Source organism: Emys orbicularis, chromosome 2 (genome assembly GCF_028017835.1).
Source record: "Emys orbicularis isolate rEmyOrb1 chromosome 2, rEmyOrb1.hap1, whole genome shotgun sequence".
NCBI classification, from domain to species: Eukaryota; Metazoa; Chordata; order Testudines; family Emydidae; genus Emys; species Emys orbicularis.
In genome coordinates, this window is record NC_088684.1 from 130,856,602 (window position 1) to 130,865,641 (window position 9,040).

Consider the following 9,040-nt stretch of genomic DNA (forward strand, 5'->3'; position numbering starts at 1 on the left):
TCCAAATCATTTTGAATTCTAATCCTGTCCTACAAAGTGCTTGCAACCCCTTCCAGCTTGGTATCATCCACAAACCTTTTGAGTGTACTCTATGCCATTAACCAAACATTTATGAAGATATTGAATAGAACCAGACCAAGGACAGATCCCTGTGGGACCCCACTCGACATGTCTTTCCAGCTTGATTTTGAATCTCTGAACCGACTACTCTCTCAGTGTGCTTTTCAAACCAGTTGCGTACCAACCTTATAGTAGGTTCGTCTAGGCTATATTTCTCTAGTTTGTTTATGAGAAGGTCATGTGAGGCAGTATCAAAAGCTTTACTAAAGTCAAGATATACCACATCTACTGCTCCTCCCGCCCCTCCAGCCACAAGGCTTGTTACCCTGTCAAAGAAGGATATTAGGCTGGCTTGACAAGATTTGTTCTTGACAAATCCACGTTGACTTTTACGTATCACCTTAGACTTGCTTCCCATGGAAACTTACCTACCAATTCTATGAGTTTGCTAACGTCTGCCTTCTTCAAGTCCATTGTTTCCCCTCCTACCATTCCTTAGAATCATGAACTCTTCTCATTGCATGATCATTTCACCCTTGCTGCCTTCAAATTCTCAACCAGTTCCTCCCTGTTTATCAGAATCTAATCTAGAACAGCATCTCCCTTAACTGCTGTCTCCAATACATTGCACAAACTTGTTGGATAATCTGGGCCCTGCTGTATTATTTTCCCATCAGAGGTCTGGGCAGTTGAATTCCCTCATCACCACCAAATCCTGTGTTTTGGATTATTTTGACAGTTTAAAAAAAAAAGCCCCAACCACCTTTGCTTCCTGGTTAGGTGGTCTATAGAAGACATCTACCATGATATCACCCTTGTCTTTTACCCTTTCAGCAGGTCTGCATCCCACTCCTATCTCAACCTCAGGTCAAGAGTTTACATCTTTGATATACAAAACAATATCTCCTCCATTTTTTCCCTGCCTGTCCTTCCTGAACAAGCTGTATCCCCACAGGCGCCAATTTTTCAAAGTGCTGGGGGGTGCTTGACCCCTGGCTTCGCCCCCACTCCACCCCTTCCCCCAAAGCCCCACCCTGCCCCGCCTCTTCCCGCCCCACCCTGCCCCGCCTCTTCCCACCCAGTTCCACCCCCTCCCCCGAGCGCCACATCCTTGCTCCTCCCTGTTCGCGGCGGGCGGGAGGTGGAAGCACTGATCCGCGGGGCCCGCCAATGGGCAGGAGGTGCTGAGGGGGTGGGGGAAGCTGGTAGTGGGGTTGCTGGTGGGTGCTCAGCACCCACCATTTATTCCCCATGGGTGCTCCAACCCCAGAGCACCCACGGAGTCAGCACCTATGCCCTTCTATACCAATACACCAGACATATGAATTATCGCACCAAGTTTCTGTAAAGCCAATTATGTTGTAATTGTTATTATTCACTAGTATTTCTAGTTCTTCCTGTTTGTTCCCCATACACTGAAAAGTAGCTTAAAAAATTAAGTATCTATTGGGAACGTTAGAAGCAATAACCACTAGAGGGCTCCAGAGGATGGCTTTTTCAAATGAAGATGACTGAGTTTAACACTTTGGCCCCGTCTTCCCGACACCCACTATAATGATTGCTACAGGCATGTCTGGGATGCAGAGTACATGAGAGGAACAAGTTATTCCTCTTACGGTATAGCCAGCACTAGCCAATCGGTGTGAGGGGAAAGGCTTCAACACTCGTGTATGATTTCCTGCTTCGAGCACCTTTATCTAACTGGATAATTTACACCAGTCAGAAAGCTCAAAGCAACTGCAATCACCGCAGAACTCCCTTCTCAGAGTGAGTTTAATTTAAAGTGAAAAGCGCTGGTTTGGCAGCCCCGGAGAGTGAATTCCTCCATTTATCCAGGCAAGAGCGGTGCCAGCTTCTCCACCGCGCTGCCGGTGCCTGACCTTGACGGACCACCTTGGGGAGTGAGATGGAAGCTCAGGCTGCAGGAACTCTCCGCTGAGACTGCCAGCTGAGGGCGTTTGGGGGTGGACAACTGCCCAAGATGTCTAAGAGCAGCAAATCGCCACTCCCAGGGGCGGCTCTATGTATTTTGCCGCCCCAAGCACAGCAGTCAGGTGGCTTTCGGCGGCATGCCTGCAGGAGGTCCGCCGGTCCCGTGCCTTCGGCGTACCCGCCGCCGAATTGCCGCCAAAGCCACGGGACCGGCGGACCTCCCGCAGGCGCGCCGCCGAAAGCCGCCTGCCTGCCACTCTCACGGCGACTGGCAGGCCGCCCCCCGCAGCTTGCCGCCCCTGGCCATACCTAGGGCACCCAACTGCTTCCAGGCTGGAATGCCTTTCATTCATTTCCTCCCTGCACCAGACTGGCATCCTGAGCTACAGGCAAATCCCATCACTGAAACTCTCAAACAACCTATGTTCTAAGCACAACAGTCTAAACAGCTGCACAGTCCATTCCTGCGTTTTAGATCCTTACCCAAAATTGTCTACCCTGGTCCTTTCAGCCTATAATTAGGCCTATTACTAAGCACCTCCTCAAGAGCGGAGTTGTGTTGTAACCATAGTTCCATAACATTTTGCCGTTGCTAGGAAATGTGCAGGGGCAGGCAGCTCTGACGAAGCCCTGAGGAATTCTGTAAATGAGTGCAGGAGGGAGTGCTGTTCCTGCTGTGCTGACAGCTGTGTTCAGGGGCATCCATATCTAACCCTCGCCCCGTCCCAATAGGATGGGATGCTGCTTTCGCAAATATCTGACGTTTGCCAGCCAAGATCTCTAAAAGGGAATGAATATTCTGCGTGTGACGTGACCTCTGCATCTATTTCTTTGATGATAATTTCTGGCTGCAGAGAAAATGGCAAATAGAAGCCACAGCTGTTTTCTAGGTACAACGCTGTGGTGCATTTCAGCTGTCACAGCAGTTCTCAAACTTTAGCAACCTGAGGACCCCCATTTTGATTTAAAATTTTTTGCAGACCCCCAGCCCCATGCTCAGCCCCAGGCCATGCCCCCACTCCACCCCTTTCCCCAAAGCCCCACCCCCACCCCTTCCCGCCTCTGCCCCACCTCTTTCCGCCCCCCCCCCGAGTGTGCCCCGTCCCTGCTCCTCCCTCTCAGCGCCTCCTGCATGCCGCTGAACAGCTGTTCCGTGGCGTGCAATAGGCGCTGGGAGGGAGAGGGAGGAGTTGATCAGCCAGGCCGACGGCCCTGGACATGACTCGCAGACCCAATGAGAAACCCTGAGCTATCACAAACGGCACCATGGGATGCATGGCTTCCCTCTCACTACCAACTGCCTCCACATGGAGGGAATGCCTAAGAGAGGCAGAGATTATTCTCCATGGGCTATGCAGCCATTGAGATTGCCAACATGAGACATCAGATGGTAACAAGGACTCTTTATCACAACTGATCTGGACATATTAATGGAGGTAGAAGGTTCCATCTCCCATCCTTAGTCCCTTGGACTATCTGCTTCCCTTACTCTTAGCTTTATACTAGTTCAGTAATTGCTAAATACTGACAAGGCATACCAGCAAAGCCAGTTCATCATTTGGCAGTCTATCAGGCAGAGTCTGGCAGCAACACAGTATTAAGCGTCAAATCAAGTGCTTTCCAACTTGTTGTAGGGTGTGAAACCTGGACCTGCTACAGGCATCACATTCAGCTTCTAGATAAGTTCCACTTACAACATCTGCGTGCCATACTCTGCATCACATAGCAAGATAAAGTTACCAATAATGAGGTTCTGGAACGTAGTCACTCTGCAGGGACTGAAGCCATGCTCATCACATCACAGTTACGCTGGGCTGGACGTGTGCTGAACAACAAATTCAGTATCTGCCTTAGTCTCGCAATCGGCTGGTTGATACAATTACATGAAAATATCAAGCGCAGAGAGAGATTTGGAGAAGAAGCAAAATCTTGGCTGGAGGTTTTAAGAGGCACAACTGAGGCTTCAGATTCAGTGAAAACTGATGTGTGCCTACTTTTCATGCTGCTCCACAGAATATGAGAACAGAAGGTCACTGGCTTAAATTAATGGCAGGTAAATTTAGACCAGACACTAGGAAATACTCTTTTATGCAGCATGTAGCCATCCTGCAGGGGCTCCCTGCCACGGGAGTGAAGCATTGTATTACAGCGGAAATGCTAAAAAGGGACCGGGGATAAGGTAAGAACAACCCGTGTCATTTTGATGGGTAAGATAAGGGTAATCAAATCACATGCTCCAGGATAGAAGCCGCCAGAGGGCAGGAAGGAATCCTACACTTGATGTACAGCATTACACAATTGTTCTAGTATATTATGGCAGTTTGCCACTTTCCTCTGAGTTGTCAGGGTTAGGCCATTGCCAAGGGAGGATGAAGAACCTGAAGGACAGGTCTGCTCTTCTGTGGGAAAGTTTGTGTGTTTCCGCAATGAGTATGAAAGACGCATTCTAAACATAGACCATTTGACTCTGAGAAATCTAATGAATACTGCCCTGGAATTCGAGGCAGGCAGAATGCAATTTCCTCCCTTCTAAACTCGTTATCGCCATGCCCTCGTTGCCAGAAGACAGCGGGAATCTTAACTCCATGGGGCATACACGATGCCCAGGAGAACCCAGAAAGGATATTCTCTGTGGCCTTGAGGAGGTACGAATGAAATGTTTCAGCCCATTGTTACTGGTCACTGCTCCTCGAGGTGACATTTGCCAATTGTCAAGGTCCCATCGAGAGATCATTTTGCACAAAATGAATAGGTGGCCACTGCCAAGTGTTGTCAGCCCAAAAGGCCATCAACCAAGAAACAAACCAAGGGTACATTCTAAATATCTTCTCCCACCATTCTGATACCAAGACATTTAAAAAATAATCACTAATGTTTATGTAGGACCTACACAACAAATGAATGTGCCTGCTGCTTCTGTTGCTAAAGTTCACACACACAACTCACCCTGTGCTGATATTGCTAGTGATGGGATTAGAAGATGCAGTGTGGTCCAATGGTGAGGATACAGCACTGGGATTCAGGAGAACTGGGTTCAAATCCTGGTTCTACCACTGAGCTGTTGTATGAACCTGGGCAACGCTCTTTGTCTCTCTATACCTGTTTCTCCTCCCAAACTTTGTCTGCTAAGAATTAAGCTCTTCATGGCAGGAACTGTACCTTACTCTATATCTGTACAGCCCCTAGCACAATGTGGTCGTGATCCACTTAAGGTCTCTAGGTGGTTACTGTAACACAAACTGTACATTGACCTCATCCTAACCGCAGAGGGGAACAGAGTCAGGCTAATATAAGGATTTTGGTTAGAAATCACTGGTTCACAAATGGATAAAGGACAACAGCAGCAGTGCCAGGGAACATGGCTAGGTTACATTTGGAATTTTACAGCGGGGAGGGTAGAGAAACAGTCTGCCTAAGGTGACAGCGTGTCTCATGGACACCAGAGGCAGGAGGGTGATGATAGTCACTTCTCTCTGGCCCTCCCTGTCTCTTGCTTGCTCTCCTTGGAGGCTGGTTTGGGAATTGGGCAAATGCTCTAAAACTAGTTTTGCTGGCTGGCTCCGGGCTTATCAGAGAATTAGAATAAGAGGGCGGGTGTCTGAGTTACAGCAGCAGGAGAACTCCATTTCAAGGATGATGAACTAGGGTGACCAGACAGCAGATGTGAAAAATCGGGACGGGGGTAGGGGGTAATAGGAGCCTATATAAGAAAAAGATCCAAAAATCAGGACTGTCCATATAAAATCGGGACATCTGGTCACCCTATGATGAACTCCTCAGGGCATGTACCTTTGTCAAGCAAGATGCACAGTTCAGACGATCCAGACATTTTAGTTATTCATACAGAATAATCATCAATAAACGAATCTTGCCAAGATGGTGAAGACCCAGCACACAATCCTTAGACAGCACAGAGAAGACCATCAGACTACCTAGAGATAGGCAGGTTACATCAGGTAAAATAAGCCAATACCTTTTCTTCCTAGGTCAGTACGATGTACCATCCCATCATGGCAGCACCTTCCTTCATACAAGGCTCCATCCAGACCAGTTTGCCAACCCAGCTCCTCTCCCTCCTTTAACAGTCGTGTGCATTTCATCTCATTGTTATTTCTTTCTTCTGGTTACCAGCCTCTGGCTCTCAGCCCCCCAGACATTCTGTCTTGGACATTAGCTGTTGTACTAGAATCATAGGATATCAGGGTTGGAAGGGACCTCAGGAGGTCATCTAGTCCAACCCCCTGCTCAAAGCAGGATCAATCCCCAGACAGATTTTTGCCCCAGATCCCTAAATGGCCCCCTCAAGGATTGAACTCACAACCATGGGTTTAGCAGGCCAATGCTCAAACCACTGAGCTATCCCTCCCCCTAAACTAATGGATTTGTTTTTATAATAAACTGTTGTGCCAGGCTTTACTCAGTTTGGCTGGCTTTTGTCACACCCTTGGCTGTTTATTAAGCATCTTTTGCATCTTCCTAAGGGCTACAAAGCAAGCAGCTGCCTTTCCATTGCTGTGGCATGTGCTTTCCTCTCAGGATTTTCTCACACACAGTGTTGGCTAATTTGTCTTCAAACACTGCTCTAGCATTTATAGCAAACAATGGTGTGTTCTTCTGTTTGGGATCACCCTCAATTCACATCCGAGAAAGCACTGTTCATGAGATACAGCAAAGACTTTAAAAGCTAACTTTGCTAACTCCCTCTCTGAATCCAGTGGTTGCGGTGCAAACAAGAACTGGCTTGTTAAATATTTACTACAGGTGAACACCTGCTTCGGGTGTGTCTCCCCTTCTCCCAAACCTGGCAGAGACATTAACACACTACAGTACACATTTGCATAAAAGGGGCACTGGTTATCTAACCGCATAACTAGGGCCCTATCAAATTCACAGCCCATTTTGGTCAATTTCATGGTCATAGAATTTTTAAAGTAGTTAATTTCATGATTTCAGCTATTTAAACCTGAAATTTCAGGGTGCTGTAATTGTAGGGGTCCTGACCCAAAAAGAAGTTGTGGGTGGGGGTCAAAAGATTATTGTAGAGGGAGTTGTGGTACTGCTACCCTTACTTCTGCGCTGCTGCTGGTGGGGTGCTGCCTTCAGAGCTGGGCACCCAGCTAACAGCCACCTCTCTCCAGCCGCCCAGCTCTGAAGGCAGCGCAGAAGTAAGGGTGTCAATACTGCGACCCCCCTAAAATAATCTTGTGACCCCCCTGCAACTCCCTTTTGGGTCAGGACCCCCAATTTGAGAAATGCTGGTCTCCCCCATGAAATCTGGTCTTTTGTGTGCTTTTACCTATACTATACAGATTTCATGAGGGAGGCCAGATTTCATGGTCCGTGACCGTGACGCGTTTTTCATGGCCGTGAATTTGGTAGGGCCCTAGGCATAACCAAAGCCTTGACTTAATGCCTGGTGTATCCCACATGCCTCATGACTTAGCCCACGGGTATATTCTCATTTTAAATCTTTTTATAAAAGCAACATACTTTATAACATGCAGATAGTCCAGGGGTGGGGAATGTAGCAGACAACTGGCTTATTCTTTTAAAGTTTCTCTGAAAGTTGGATTTTATGATTGGCAGTATCTGTTCTTCCTTGCAGATCATTTAATAATGTGGTTTTGCCTCTATTTACAGATTTCAAACTCTGTTGTCTGAGAACAACGTGTTCTGGTCTTACAACCTACAAAACCAAGTCTTGGTCAACTTCTGTGCTACCTTTTCTAGCCACAACTGACAGACAGCAGTGCTCTATGGCAGGATCCTTAGGCTTAAAAGATAACATTTTATTCTATTAAAAGCCTGGGATCTCTTTGTGAGACTGCGATTTTATCGAGTTGAAAACTTTCAGGATTATAGTGAGAGATGCAGAGTTGAACAGGCTTTTGTTCTGTTCCCATCACTGAAACAAACAAAAAAAAGTCCCAGCAAGGCAGGGCTGTTTCATGTGCCAAATCAGATAATTTCTTAAGGGCAAAGGCATTTTGAGGTCACAAGTTTGAAAAATGGACCAGACTTCTTACCCACTTTGAGAAAAAACATATAAACCTCTCTCTCTCTCCTAACAGTTCTAGCCTGCTCTGGTATCACCAATCTCCACTTGTTATAACCTGCTTTATACTCATGGGGGTCACTTTATACCATTTAACTTTAATTATAAAGTTCACTCCTTGTTGTTTTCATTATGACTGGGAAATATAAACAAAATGGCAACTGTTGATTTTTACTTTAAACCTCAGATAAAATGGGAGCACTACAGAATAACATAATCTGGAAGCTGCAGTTTCATCATTAGCAGCAGGGAGTAACAGTATGAAACAAACACAACACTCCACAGCACTAGATCAGGAAAAAGAAGGTGTCTAGCCAATAACCAATCTCATAACCTCTTTCTAGTTTATACACATACTTGCAAACCATTTTTTCCCTGCATAGACATGTTTCGGAGCTTTGAATGTCAGCGTGTAAGTTCTTTCCCACATGAAAAGAATGAGCAGACATATTCACATCAATAAGATGCTTCTGGTGTCATACTAAATAACATTTTTTTAAACAAACCACTAGAAATCTCTCCAGTTCCAAGAAGCCCCAATATTACAGACTTTGAGTCACTTTCTTTGGTCAGGGACAGCATCCCGCTGCTGGGAACCCAGACCCCCTCCCCTTCTGCACCACAGAGGGAGCGCTCACAAGGAGCTGGGTGGTTCATGCCTGGGGAACATGGACGGGGGAGAGTCACAAGCCTCATATGCCAGGCCAGGCCAACTGGAGCAACACAGCACAATGGGACCCTCTCCTGACCTGCGCCCCCAGCCTCAGCCAGTGAGTGCTGGGACCAGGAAGGGCCACAGGGCAGGTGCTGAGAGTTGTGGCTACCAGAGTCCCGCGCCCCTGCAAGTGTAACCCCGAGTGCTGCGCCTTCGCGCCCCCCGGGATTTACCTGGTCTCCTCGCGCCCCGGGGGGCCCTGCCCTGCAGGCGGCTCTCTCTGCTTCTGGCTCTGCGCCCCTCCCATGGTGCCTGCGCCCGCCGGGCTGGGGGCTGCG